Here is a 12,208-nt window from a genome sequence, read left to right as displayed (position 1 = left end):
TCACAAGCTCTCCTGGTGATTCTGATGTCTGCTCAAGTTTGAGAATCACTGCTCTAAGCCATAGGTGTGTGGAACTTGGAGACAGAGGGACCTAGGTTCAAACTGCCTCCATCACTTACTAACTCTGTGACTTGGGCAAGCTATTGCCCCTGAACTTCAGTTTCCTCATCTATAAAATGGCCGTAATAATAGTACCCACAGGGGTTATTGTGAGGACTCCATGAGATAGCATGAAGCGTGGTGCGTAGAAGCACCCAGTCAGGGACAGCCTATCTCAGGTTTAGTGCTTTCAGCCAGCAACCGTAGCCAGTTAATAATGAATAACACTATTGTTTCCTTTGTGTTTATTTTTACCTGTTTGCTCCAAATGCAACTGCTTTTCCATTTACGGTAGTGATACAAAAAGTTTTGTGGAAAGAGAAAATGATAAAATCCACATTCTTCAATTCAGCCCTAGCTACAGATTAAAGCAGAGCCAGGTCTGTGAGCTTCAGCTAGCAGCTTCAATGAAAAACCTTCAGAGGGACTTCCTTGGCGGTCCAGTGGTTAAGACACTGTGCTTCCACTGCAGGGGGCATGGGTTCGATCCCTGGTCGGGGAACTAAGATCCCACATGCCACACAGTGTGGCCAAAAAATAGAAAAAGAAAAAAAGAAAAGGAAAGAAAAGAAAAACCTTGAGAGAACAAACAGTGTCAACACAGATACACCCAGGAGGCAGGGCCCTGACCTCAGATAAGGATGAAAACCCACAAAATGCCCAAGTCCAATTGAAGGACAATGTTCAAAGTGCCTGAAACTATCAACTCCTCAAAACTATCAACTTCATCAAAATCAAGGCAAGTTTGGACTTCCCTGGTGGCACAGTGGTTAAGAATCCGCCTGCCAATGCTGGGGACACGGGTTCAAGCCCTGGTCCGGGAAGATCCCACATGCTGCAGAGCAACTAAGCCCGTGTGCCACAACTACTGAGCCTGTGCTCTAGAGCCCGCAGGCCACAACTACTGAGCCCGTGTGCCACAACTACTGAAGCCCACGCACCTAGAGCCCATGCTCTGCAACAAGAGAAGCCACTGCAATGAGAAACCTGCGCACCACAACGAAGAGTAGCCCTCACTTGCCGCAACTAGAGAAAGCCTGCGCGCAGCAACAAAGACCCAACGCAGACAAAAATAAATAAATAAAATAAATAAATTTATTAAAAAAATAAAATAAAGGCAAGTTTGAGAAACTGCCAAAGCTAAGAAAAGCCTAAGGAGACATGACAGCTAAATATAATGTATCCTGGATAGGATCCCAGAACAGAAAAAAGATATTGGGTAAAAAATGAGGAAATCTGAATAAATAAAGTATGGACTTTAGTTTATAACAGTGTATCACTATTGGTTCATTAACTGTGACAAATGTACCATACTGACCCGAGATGTTAATAATAAAGGAAACTGGATGTGGGATACATGGGAACACTGTACTATCATCCCAGTTTTTCTGTAAATCTATAACTATTCTAAAATAAAAGTTATATTAAGAAATAACTAGAGCCTCCCTGGTGGTGCAGTGGTTAAGAATCCGCCTGCCAATGCAGGGGACACGGGTTTGAGCCCTGGTCCGGGAAGTTCCCACATGCCACGGAGCAACAAAGCCCGTGTGCCACAACTACTGAGCCTGCGCTCTAGAGCCCGCGAACCACAACTACTGAAGCCCACGTGACTAGAGCCCATGCTCCGCAACAAGAGAATCCACCACAATGAGAAGCCCGCGCACTGCAACGAAGAGTAGCCCCCGCTCTCCACAACTAGAGAAAGCCCGCGCACAGCAACGAAGACCCAATGCAGCCAAAAATAAATAAATTAAAAAAAAAAAGAAATAAGTAGAACTGAAAAAAAAACTAGGACTGAAACTATAACGTAGAAGAAAACACAAGGGAAAATCTTTATGACATTGAATTTGCCAATGATACCTTGGTTATGACACCAAAAGCACAGGCAGCAAAAGAAAAAATTAGATAAATTGGGCTTCATCAAAATTAAAAATTTTTGTGCATCAAAGGACACTGTCAGGAATTCCTGGCAGTCCAGTGGTTAGGACTCTGCGCTTTCACTGCCGGGGGCCCAAGTTTGAGGCCTGGTTGGGGAACTAAGGTCCCGCATGCCGCTTGGCGTGGCCAAAGCAAGCAAACAAAAAACCCAACAACAACAACAACAACAAAAATGGACGCTATCAAGAGTGAATAGAGGGACTTCCTTGGTGGTGCAGTGGTTAAGAATCCGCCTGCCAATGCAGGGGACACGGGTTCGAGCCCTGGTCCGGGAAGATCCCACATACCACGGAGCAACTAAGCCCGTGCACCACAACTACTGAGCCTGTGCTCTAGAGCCCGCAGGCCACAGCTACTGAAGCCCGCGCGCCACAACTACTGAAGCCTGCGCACCTAAAGCCCGTGCTCCGAAACAAGAGAAACCACCACAGTGAGAAGCCCGTGCCCTGCAACGAGGAGTAGCCTCCGCTAGCTGCAACTAGAGAAAGCCCGCGTGCAGCAATGAAGACTCAATGCAGCCAAAAATAAATAAATAAATAAAAATAAATTTATAAAAAATAAAAAAAAAAGGACTTGGATAGACTTTTTTATTTTTCTATTTTAATTTTTTATTTGGATAGACATTTAAAAATTATTTATTTATTTATTTGGCTGCGTCGGGTCCTTGTTGTGGCATGCAGGATCTTTAGTTTCGGCATGTGGGATCCTGACCTGGACTGAACCCTGGCTCTCTGCACTGGGAGCACAGAGTCTTAGCCACTGGACCACCAGGGAAGTCCCTTGAATAGACATTTCTCCAAAGAAGATATACAAATGGCCAATAGCTCATAAAAAGATGCTCATCACTAATCATTAGGGAAAAACAAATCAAAACTACAGTAAGATACCACTTCACACCCATTAGGATGGCTATTATTAAAAAACAAACAAAACAAAACTCAGTATTGGTGAGGATGTGGAGAAATTGGAACCCATATGCATTGCTGGTGGGAATATAAAATGGTGTAGCCACTATGGAAAACAGTATGGTGGTTCCTCAAAAAATTAAGCATGAAATTACCATGTGATCCAAAAATTCCACTTCTGGGTATATACCCCAAGTAATTCAAAGCAGAGACTCAAAGAGATATTTGTACACACAGGTTCATAGCAACATTATTAACAATAGCCAAAAGATGAAAGCAATTCAAGTGTCCATAGAGAGATAAATGGATAAACAAAATGTGGCGTATGCATACTACATACTATGGAATATTATTCAGCCTTAAAAAGGAAGAAAATTCTGAGACATCCTACAATATGCATTGAGGACATTTTGCTAAATAAGCCAGTCACAAAAGACAAATACTGTATGATTCCACTTATATGAGGTAATTTGTTATACTGTGATTTCTAATAAGAAATATGCATTTGGTTTTATTCCTGTTTCTGGCACAGAGCTCCTAAAACCCTTGGGATTTCCTATATGAGTAGAGTGATAAAGATGTCTTTTGCTATTTGTAGCAAGCTCCCTTTCAGCCACACCTGAATTTAAGTTAGTGAGGTAACTTTTAGAAAGCCCCTAAGGATGGGCCGGTTGCCAGGGGAACCAATGTGAGATTGGAGGGTTTTAATTTTTTTTTTTTTTTTTTGGCAGCACGTGGGATCTTAGTCCCTGACCAGGGATCAAACCCACGCCCCCTGCATTTGAAGGGGAGTCAACCACTGGACCACCAGGGAAGTCCCGGAGGGTTTTAACTTTTAGTCTAATGCCCTCCCCTCACCTCCAGGGAGGGGAGAGGGGCTGGAGGTTGACTTAATCATAATCCTCAATTATGCCTATGTAATGAAGCCTCCACAAAAATCTTAAAACTACCAACCAGGTTTGGAAAGCACCTGAGCTGCTGAAAATTTTATGTATGTGTTACCTCAATAAAAAAAGAAATGGAAAATGCTTTAAGTGTATTTTTCTTTGATTATAATAAAAAAAATCAATGTTACCTTGAAGTTCCTTTCTTGTTCGATTTATGCTTATTCATTTTCCTATCTTCATGAAAATGGCCTGGCTAGTTTGTCAGGAAGTTCTCTGGAGACATTTTAACATTAAAAGCTTATTGAAATTAACACGACATTGTAAATCAACTATATTTGAATAAAAAAAAAAAGCTTATAGTTATCTCCTGTGGAATGTATCCTTCATTTCGAGCAGGTATTAGTAGGTGCTTGTTAATGGGGAAATATTGATATGTTAACCCATGTTGACTGAAATAAAAATGCACAACGTGAGAGCTGAGTTTGTTTTATTTGGGGATTTAGGACTGTAGCCAAGCAGACAGCCTCTCAGATAGCTACAAGGAATTGCTCCTAAAAGGTAGTGGCAGGGGTGGGCAGCACATATGTGATTTTGGAGAAGGGGTACATGCAATTAAGCACACATCTTGGTAGAAGGCTACTGCTAGTCACAAGGAACAAATACCTTAGTTAATGCTTTTAGTGTTTTTCTAAATGAGGGAAGGTGCAAGAAATTAGTTTCATAAAATTTTCTCCTGAAAATATCTAACTATCTGAAGGCCTGTTCTACCAGTTTTCCCAGAGCACGGAGTGCATCATTCCTCATCGCCACTCTGAACTCCTTTTAGGGTGTGTTGAACGTCAGCGACTGCAGTGACTAATGACTAATGGCTCCTTGTAGAGCCAGATGGTGAGCGACATTCTTTAGTTGGCATCCACCTGCTATGACTTCAGTGCTTTTATTCTGTAATTTCACTGGTGTAGAATATATCTTCGATTCACTTTTAAGTCCAAAGGCATCAAGGTGATTTGTCTTGCCTTCTCTCTTAGACCTCAATGTGCGATTCTAGAAAATTAACATCCTTAAAGCTTTTCCCTGGGCAGTTTCCTTTTATTTATTTTAATTTTTACTATTTATTTGGTTGCGCCAGGTCTTAGCTGCGGCAGGCGGGCTCCGTAGTTGCAGCTCACCAGCTCCTTAGTTGCAGCATGCAGGCTTAGTTGCGGCATGCATGTGGGATCTAGTTTCCTGAACAGGGATCGAACCCGGGCCCCCTGCATTGGGAGTGCGGAGTCTTATCCACTGCGCCACCAGGGAAGTCTCGCAGTTTCCTTTTAAAATAAACTTAAGTTGAAAGAAAAGAAAGATAACGTAAAGAAAATGATTGAGAAAATAATAGTTGTGAGAGTTAGCCAAATGCAGAGTGAGGGGGTTCAGTCCACATAAGATTGTCCTCATTTCTGACAGCACTTGCAAATTCAGAGGGTTCCCCAAACCACCCTCAGCTTTGATAACTCAGTAGAAAGACTCACTGAAAGTTGTTATTCTCAGGTATGGGAAAGGGAAAAGATATGATTAAAGTCACCCAAGGGAAGAAGCCCAGACTGAAGAGCTTCCATTGTCCTCTCCCTGTGGGGTCAGGACAGCATTCCTCTGCCAGCGTCCATGGATGACAATATGCATGGAGTGCTGCCACCCAGAGAAGATCACTGGGCCAGAGTCTTTACTGGGGCTCCATTACATAGAAATGGTTAAGTGTCCACCTGGGGGCAGTTTTCAGCCCCCTCAAGAAGCCCAGCTGCTGCCCCAAAGTTCCCACCCTCCATCACATTGTGAGTGTGGCTCAGAGCCCCACCCTTAGTCACATTGTCGTTATCTGACTGCTCCAAGGACCCCAGGCAAACAAAGACACTCCTATCAGACATGACATTCCAAAGGTTTAGGGATTACCTCCCAGAAGAAAGGGCGATGAACTTTTGGGGCAAAGTTAAATTCTTTACTATAAAATAATGCAAGTGGGAAGTGGCTATGGCAAATGGTGTGATAATGGTTCAGAATGACCAGACCTTGGGAAACATAGGTTTCCCTGGCTGAGGCCTGGCTGGGCTGGCCGAACCCAGAGCGGAACCCAGAGATGTAAGCAGCTAGCTTACTGTAGCCTCTGTCCTCTCAGGATAGGGACTGTGCCTCCTCTGTACTCATTTCTCCCTCGCTTTGAGAGCACCATGCCTATCACCAGGGCTGGAGCTAAGGAGAGGCAAATGGAGTGAAACAGGAGGGAAGGGGGCAGGGCACAACCTTTGAAAGAATGACATAGCCCGAGGACATGACATAAACTGATTAGAACCAAATGGGTCCAAGATGGCAGACAAGTCGACTTGCACTAGACCTTGAGCCTCAGTATATGCTCACTGTAACACATCAGCAAGCTAAATGGCACCCCACAGGCGCTGTGACAGTTCCAAGACCCACAAAAAGGATCAAAAAGTGGGCGGTGGCCCAATTCCTGGAAATCCCCGCCCCTTCCTGAGGTAGTTGGAATACTCCTCCCATTCATTAGCCTATGAAATTACCCACCCCTATGAAAGTGGCGGGGGACTGGGGGGGGTGGTGGTGGTGGTATGAATTGGGAGACTGGGATTTACGTGTATACACTAATATGTATAAAATGGATAACTAATAAGAACCTGCTGTATAAAAAATAAATAAAATAAAATTCAAAAATTAAAAAAAAAAAAAAAAGAGAAATTACCCACCCCTATAAAAACTGACAACCCATACCCTGGTGCCTTTCTCACCTTCTGAAATGACTCACACTCTGTCTGTGGAGTGTGTTTCTCTCTAAATAAATCCACTTCTCACCTATCACTTTGTCTCTCACTGAATTCTTTCTGCAATGAGACATCAAGAACCTGAGCTTCATTAAGTCCTGAAACCAGGTGTGTGATCTCAGTTGGAAGACTGTGGGTTTTGGCCGGCTTCGAATCCTGGCCACTTAGGTTCAAGTCCCAGTCAGAGTTTTGGCTGGGTTCGAGTCCCAGCACGTGGGTTCAAGTCCCAATCTGAAGTGCACAGTTTTAGGACCTAGGGCGTAAAATTTAAGGAGGTGCTCATTCTTGGGGTCTGACAAGTGCCCTAGGTGCCTCCCTTGCTTCACCTTGATCCCAGCCTAGCTGGTCACAACAAAGAGGCTGAATTTGAAGCAGTTATTAATTACCTACTGTATGCAGGGCCTCATCCTGGGGGCCATGGTGGTGATATAGCTAGTTTTCCATTGTGCCTGAGCCACTCTCTTAGGTAGTCATACTCACCACAGGCAACTTGAGAGTAATATTAAAATGTCATGCAGGTTAATTGCTGCTGCTGAAGGATGAGACAAATGCATCCCAGCCAAGTTGCCACAGTTACCCCAGCCAAGGCATCCTAGACCAGCTGACAGCCAGCCAGCCTACCCCCAGACTTAAGGGCAAGCACAGTCAAGGTCAGCAGAGTCATTAATCCAGCACACATTCAATAACAAACTCTAAGTGAGCCCAGCAAAGATCTGAAGTGCCCAGCTAACCTGCAAATTCATGAGCTAAATAAATACTTATTTTTTTAGCTCTTGAGTTTTGGGTTGGGTTTGTTACACACCATTATGGAGGCAATAGATAACTGATACAGAAATTGGTAAGACCAGAGGTGCATGTGACTAAGTTGGCACGGAATTGGGCACTGCCAAAACCTCTGACCTAATTCCTTATAGACTAAGGCCTGAGCTCTCCTCTTCCCTTCTGTTGGTTACTCCTCTGGCTTGCTCAGCCCCAAACCCTCAGCTGCTGGTGACTACTGTGGTCAGAGACATTTCTACCGTGACATAGCTCACATGCAAAATCCCGTGGAGGTCAGGGAGGGAGGCAGCAGGCCTCAGGGGGGATGGCAGCCTGGGACCTGCTTTCATCCACAGTGCTCCCAGATCTGCTTGGTCCTATAATTTTGATTCTCCAGATCCAGCCGGAGTCTCTTGGACATCACTTGACAATGAGGCCTGCCCAAGAGTCCATCTGGGCATACAAGCTCATTAGAGGGCTTTGTGATATCTTCACATTATCTCCATTTCACAGATAAGCAAACAGGCTCTGAGGTGGGAGGTAGCTTATTTGTAATCAAATAGTTAATAAGGGACTTCCTTGGTGGTCCAGTGGCTAAGACTCCACACTCCCAATGCAGGGGGCCTGGGTTTGATACCTGGTCAGGGAACTAGATCCCACATGCCGCAACTAGAGATCCTTCATGCTGCAACTAAAGACACCGTATGCCGCAACTAAAAGATCCCACATGCTGCAACTAAAACCTGGCACAGCCAAATAAATAAATAAATACCAAAAAAAAAATAATAAAAGATGGAGCCAATGTTCTGACTCAATAGCTGGAAACAACAGTTTCTTTTTTTTTTTTAATTTAACTTAATTTACTTTTGGCTGCATTGGGTCTTTGTTGCTGCACTCGGGCTTTCTCTAGTTGTGGTGAGTGGGGGCTGCTCTTTGTTGCAGTGCACGGGCTTCTCATTGCGGTGGCTTCTCTTGTTGTGGAGCTCGGGCTCTGAGTGCACGGGCTTCAGTAGTTGCGGCACGTGGGCTCAGTAGTTGTGGGGTATGGTCTTAGTTGCTCCACGGCATGTGGGATCTTCCTGGACCAGAGCTTGAACCTGTGTCCCCTGCATTGGCAGGCAGATTCTTAACCACTGTGCCACCAGGGAAGTCCAGCAATTTCTTAAATATTCCAAGTTAAAGTACCACTGTAATTTGGAAAATGTTGAGGTGTCATCAAACTTCAACAAAAGGTTTTGACTCATCAGTGGCTCATCAGTGGATTGTGAAATAATTTAGTAGGTTGGGACCCACATTAAAAAATTAATTAATAATAATAATAGTAATAATAAAAGGAATAGGAAAGATCAGAGGGCATCACAGAGTTTCATAAAACTTTTGTTTCTGTTATCTATATACTTAAGCCCTCTAGGAAGCTGGCCTAAGTTGTGATGGCACACCAGGCTCCCAGAGGCTGAGGAAAGCTGACCTTTCTTTTTTTTCTTCCTTGTGATGAGAAACTTTGAGGATCTACTTTTTTTTTTTTTTTTTAAGGATCTACTTTTTAAATTATTTATTTATGTATTTATTTTATTTGGCTGTACCACATGGCTTGTGGGATCTTAGTTCCCCGACCAGGGATGGAAGCTGTGCTCTGGCAGTGAAAGCGCTGAGTCCTAACCACTGGACTGCCAGGGAATTCCCAAGCTGACCTTTCTTTGACTCACTGAATTTGGGGGAGAAATGATTCTCAGCTCAGTAGGCTCTTTGTCCAAGCCTCTTTCTGAGGGCAGCCAGGTTAGTGTCACTCCTCTCTTTTAATGAGACCATTTCAGTTGCTCTTTGATTAAGGACACTGCTTTTTAAAGCTAAATGTTTCTTTTCCCAAAACCTGCCACAGGTACATAAACTTCAGACTGAGATCACACAAAACTGTAATATTTATCTTAGTGTAATGCACAGTCTTCATAGAAAAGTTGGAAAATACTGAAAAGCACAAAGAAAAAGATTAAAATCACCAGTAATACTACTACCCAGAGAGACAATACTATATCCATTATTTTGTCTATGCTTATATTTGTCTTCAGAACAATGGGATTCTATTGGTACTGTTTTACGTTTTATTTAACTGCTAACTTTTTGAGTCCTTAACTATCTTGCTACAATAATTTTTAATAGTTGAGCTTCATCATAAGGCTATCTAGTAATTTAATCAGTCCCCTGTGGATACATTTTCAATTTTTCTCTGTTATATTCTATTATAGACACAGTGATGAAGATCCTTGTAGTTAATTTTTTGCAACTATCCATAATTTATTTAAGCTGAATTCTTGAAAGTGGCAGTTCTAGGTCAAAGGGTATATAATGTATGTTTCTAAGGTTCTTGATACATGTTGTAAAACTGCTCTCCTGAAAGGTACCAATTTGCCCTGCTGCCCACTGTGTTTATATTTTTTTAATCCATTAGGCTTTTTTGTTGTAAAATGTTTAGCTCCCTGTACTTCTTCTGGGGCCTGGGGAGAGATAGCAGGTGGGGAGCTCAGCTTTGGGGTTTTACCACACGCAAGGAGCTTCTCTAAGGGCTTTGTAGGAATTATGACATTTACTTCTCTCTATAATTTTTAATTGATTAATTAATTTATTTTTGGCTGCATTGGGTCTTTGTTGCTGTGTGCAGGCTTTCTCTAGTTGCAGCAAGCGGGGGCTACTCTTCGTTGCAGTGCACGGGCTTCTCATTGCGGTGGCTTCTCTTGCTGCAGAGCACAGCCTCTAGGCGCGCAGGCTTCAGTAGTTGTGGCATGTGGGCTCAGTAGTTGTGGCACACGGGCTTGGTTGCTCCGCAGCATGTGGGATCTTCCTGGACCAGGTATTGAACGGATTTTTAACCACTGTGCCACCAGGGAAGTCCCTCTCTATAATTTTTAATGTCAGTACTATTATTACCCACCCCCCTTTTTTTCACTTTTTAAAACCTGTGGTAAATATATATATATATAACATAAAATTTGTCATTTTAGCCATTTTTAAGTGTACAATTCAGTGGCATTAATTATATTCACAATGTTGTGCAATCACCACCACTATTTCCAAATTTTTTTCATTGCCCCAAATAGAAACTCTGGACCCATTAAACAATAATTTTGCATTCTTTCCTCCCACCCTCTATTACCATATATTTGTGACAAGGAAAATGGAGGCACAGAGAGGCTAAGTAAAATAATCAATGTTACACAGCTAGTTAGGCACAGAAGCCCCAATCCAGACCTGGCAGTCTGGCTTTAGCCTCCCTCTGAATCGCTTGTCTTGCAGTTTTATTTTTTATTTTTTTTGGTTGCCCTGTGCGGCATGCGGGATCTTAGTTCCCCAACCAGGGATTGAACCTGTGTCCCCTGCATTGGGAGCATAGAGTCTTAACCACTGGACCACCAGGGAAGTCCATTTTTTTTTTTTAATTAAAAAAAAAATTTTTTTGGCCACACCACGCTGCATGTGGGATCTTAGTTCCCTGACCAGGGATCAAACCCACACCCCCTGCATTGGAAGCGCAGAGTCTTAACCACTGGACCGTCAGGGACATTCCCAATTTTTTTTTTTTTTTTTAAAGCCCAAAGTTTCTGGTTACAGGTTCTGGTAAGTCATTTCTTTCTCATTTTCCCCCAAAGGAGAAAAGGAATAGCTTTTCTGAAGAATCTTGAATTTTACTCCTAAGTTCCTAAACCCAGTTTCCTTCAAGCGAACTTTCAAGTTGTATCTGCTTGGGTGATAAGGGCAGGATTCAACTACACCAAAGGGACCAGTTTACCCGTCTTGCCCTGTGGGGCCTTGTGAGAGCTGGAGGGCCGCAGCGGGTTCCTGCTTTCTAGAGCCACCAAACCCTCCCCCAATGAGATCCCTAATCCTGGGAGCCCTGAGGACACTCCTCAAATGGGCAAAGATTATGCCCAGCCACCAGAGCTGATGAATGGGATTCTCTCTCCTTCCTCTCCTAAAGGAATGTCACTGAAAAAAACATGGCCTTTGGAGTTGCATGAGCCTGGACTTGAACCACAGTCTTGGACAAGTTCTTGTCCCAAATCTGTTTGCCAAACTGAAAAGTTGTGAATAACACCACCTACCCGTCAGGGTTGTTGGGAAGAGCAAATGGCAGCCTAGCACAGGCAGGGCCTCAATGTATTAACGTCTATTTTTTTGGGGGGCGGGGGGCCATGCCACACAGCATGCGTGATCTTAGTGAGGGCCTCAATGAATGTTAGCCAAGGCTTGGCAGCTCAGTGCCTGCTCCTTGTTCAAACCTTTACACAGCACCCTGTTGGGGACCAACAACGTTGGCTAGCGCTGCTGCTTCTCTGCTGGCTTGGAAACTCAGATTCAGGGACTCTCTCTAAACCCTGATGTATCTCTTGGGCTGGCTGTGCCAGTGTTCACACGACTCTTAAAGGAGCATTCCAGCTTCACCACTTCTTGGCTATACAATCTGGGGCAGTTTGACCCATCTCTGTCTCTGTTTCCTCATCTGAAAAGTAGAGAATTGGGTTCCCCACGTCATTGGATTGTTGGATTAAATGGATTAAGATATGTAATGCATTTAGTGCCTGACATACAGTAGAAGCATTTGCTATTACTGTCATCCCCAGTGTCACCTTCCCTTGTTTCTTCACCAAATGCTGCCTTACACCTGGGGAAATGGAGAAGGCACACATAAAAGCAATCCATTGGTCTTGGCATTCTATTATTCTCCTTGTAGAAGTCTTGGGTAAATGAGGTAGTCTCCCTACTCTCCCTTCCAGTGAGGGGGGTGGATTAGAGCAGATCCTCTTGCTTCACATTCCTC

Source organism: Eubalaena glacialis, chromosome 2 (genome assembly GCF_028564815.1).
Source record: "Eubalaena glacialis isolate mEubGla1 chromosome 2, mEubGla1.1.hap2.+ XY, whole genome shotgun sequence".
Classification (NCBI taxonomy): domain Eukaryota; kingdom Metazoa; phylum Chordata; class Mammalia; order Artiodactyla; family Balaenidae; genus Eubalaena; species Eubalaena glacialis.
Note: the sequence above shows the minus strand (reverse complement) of the source record.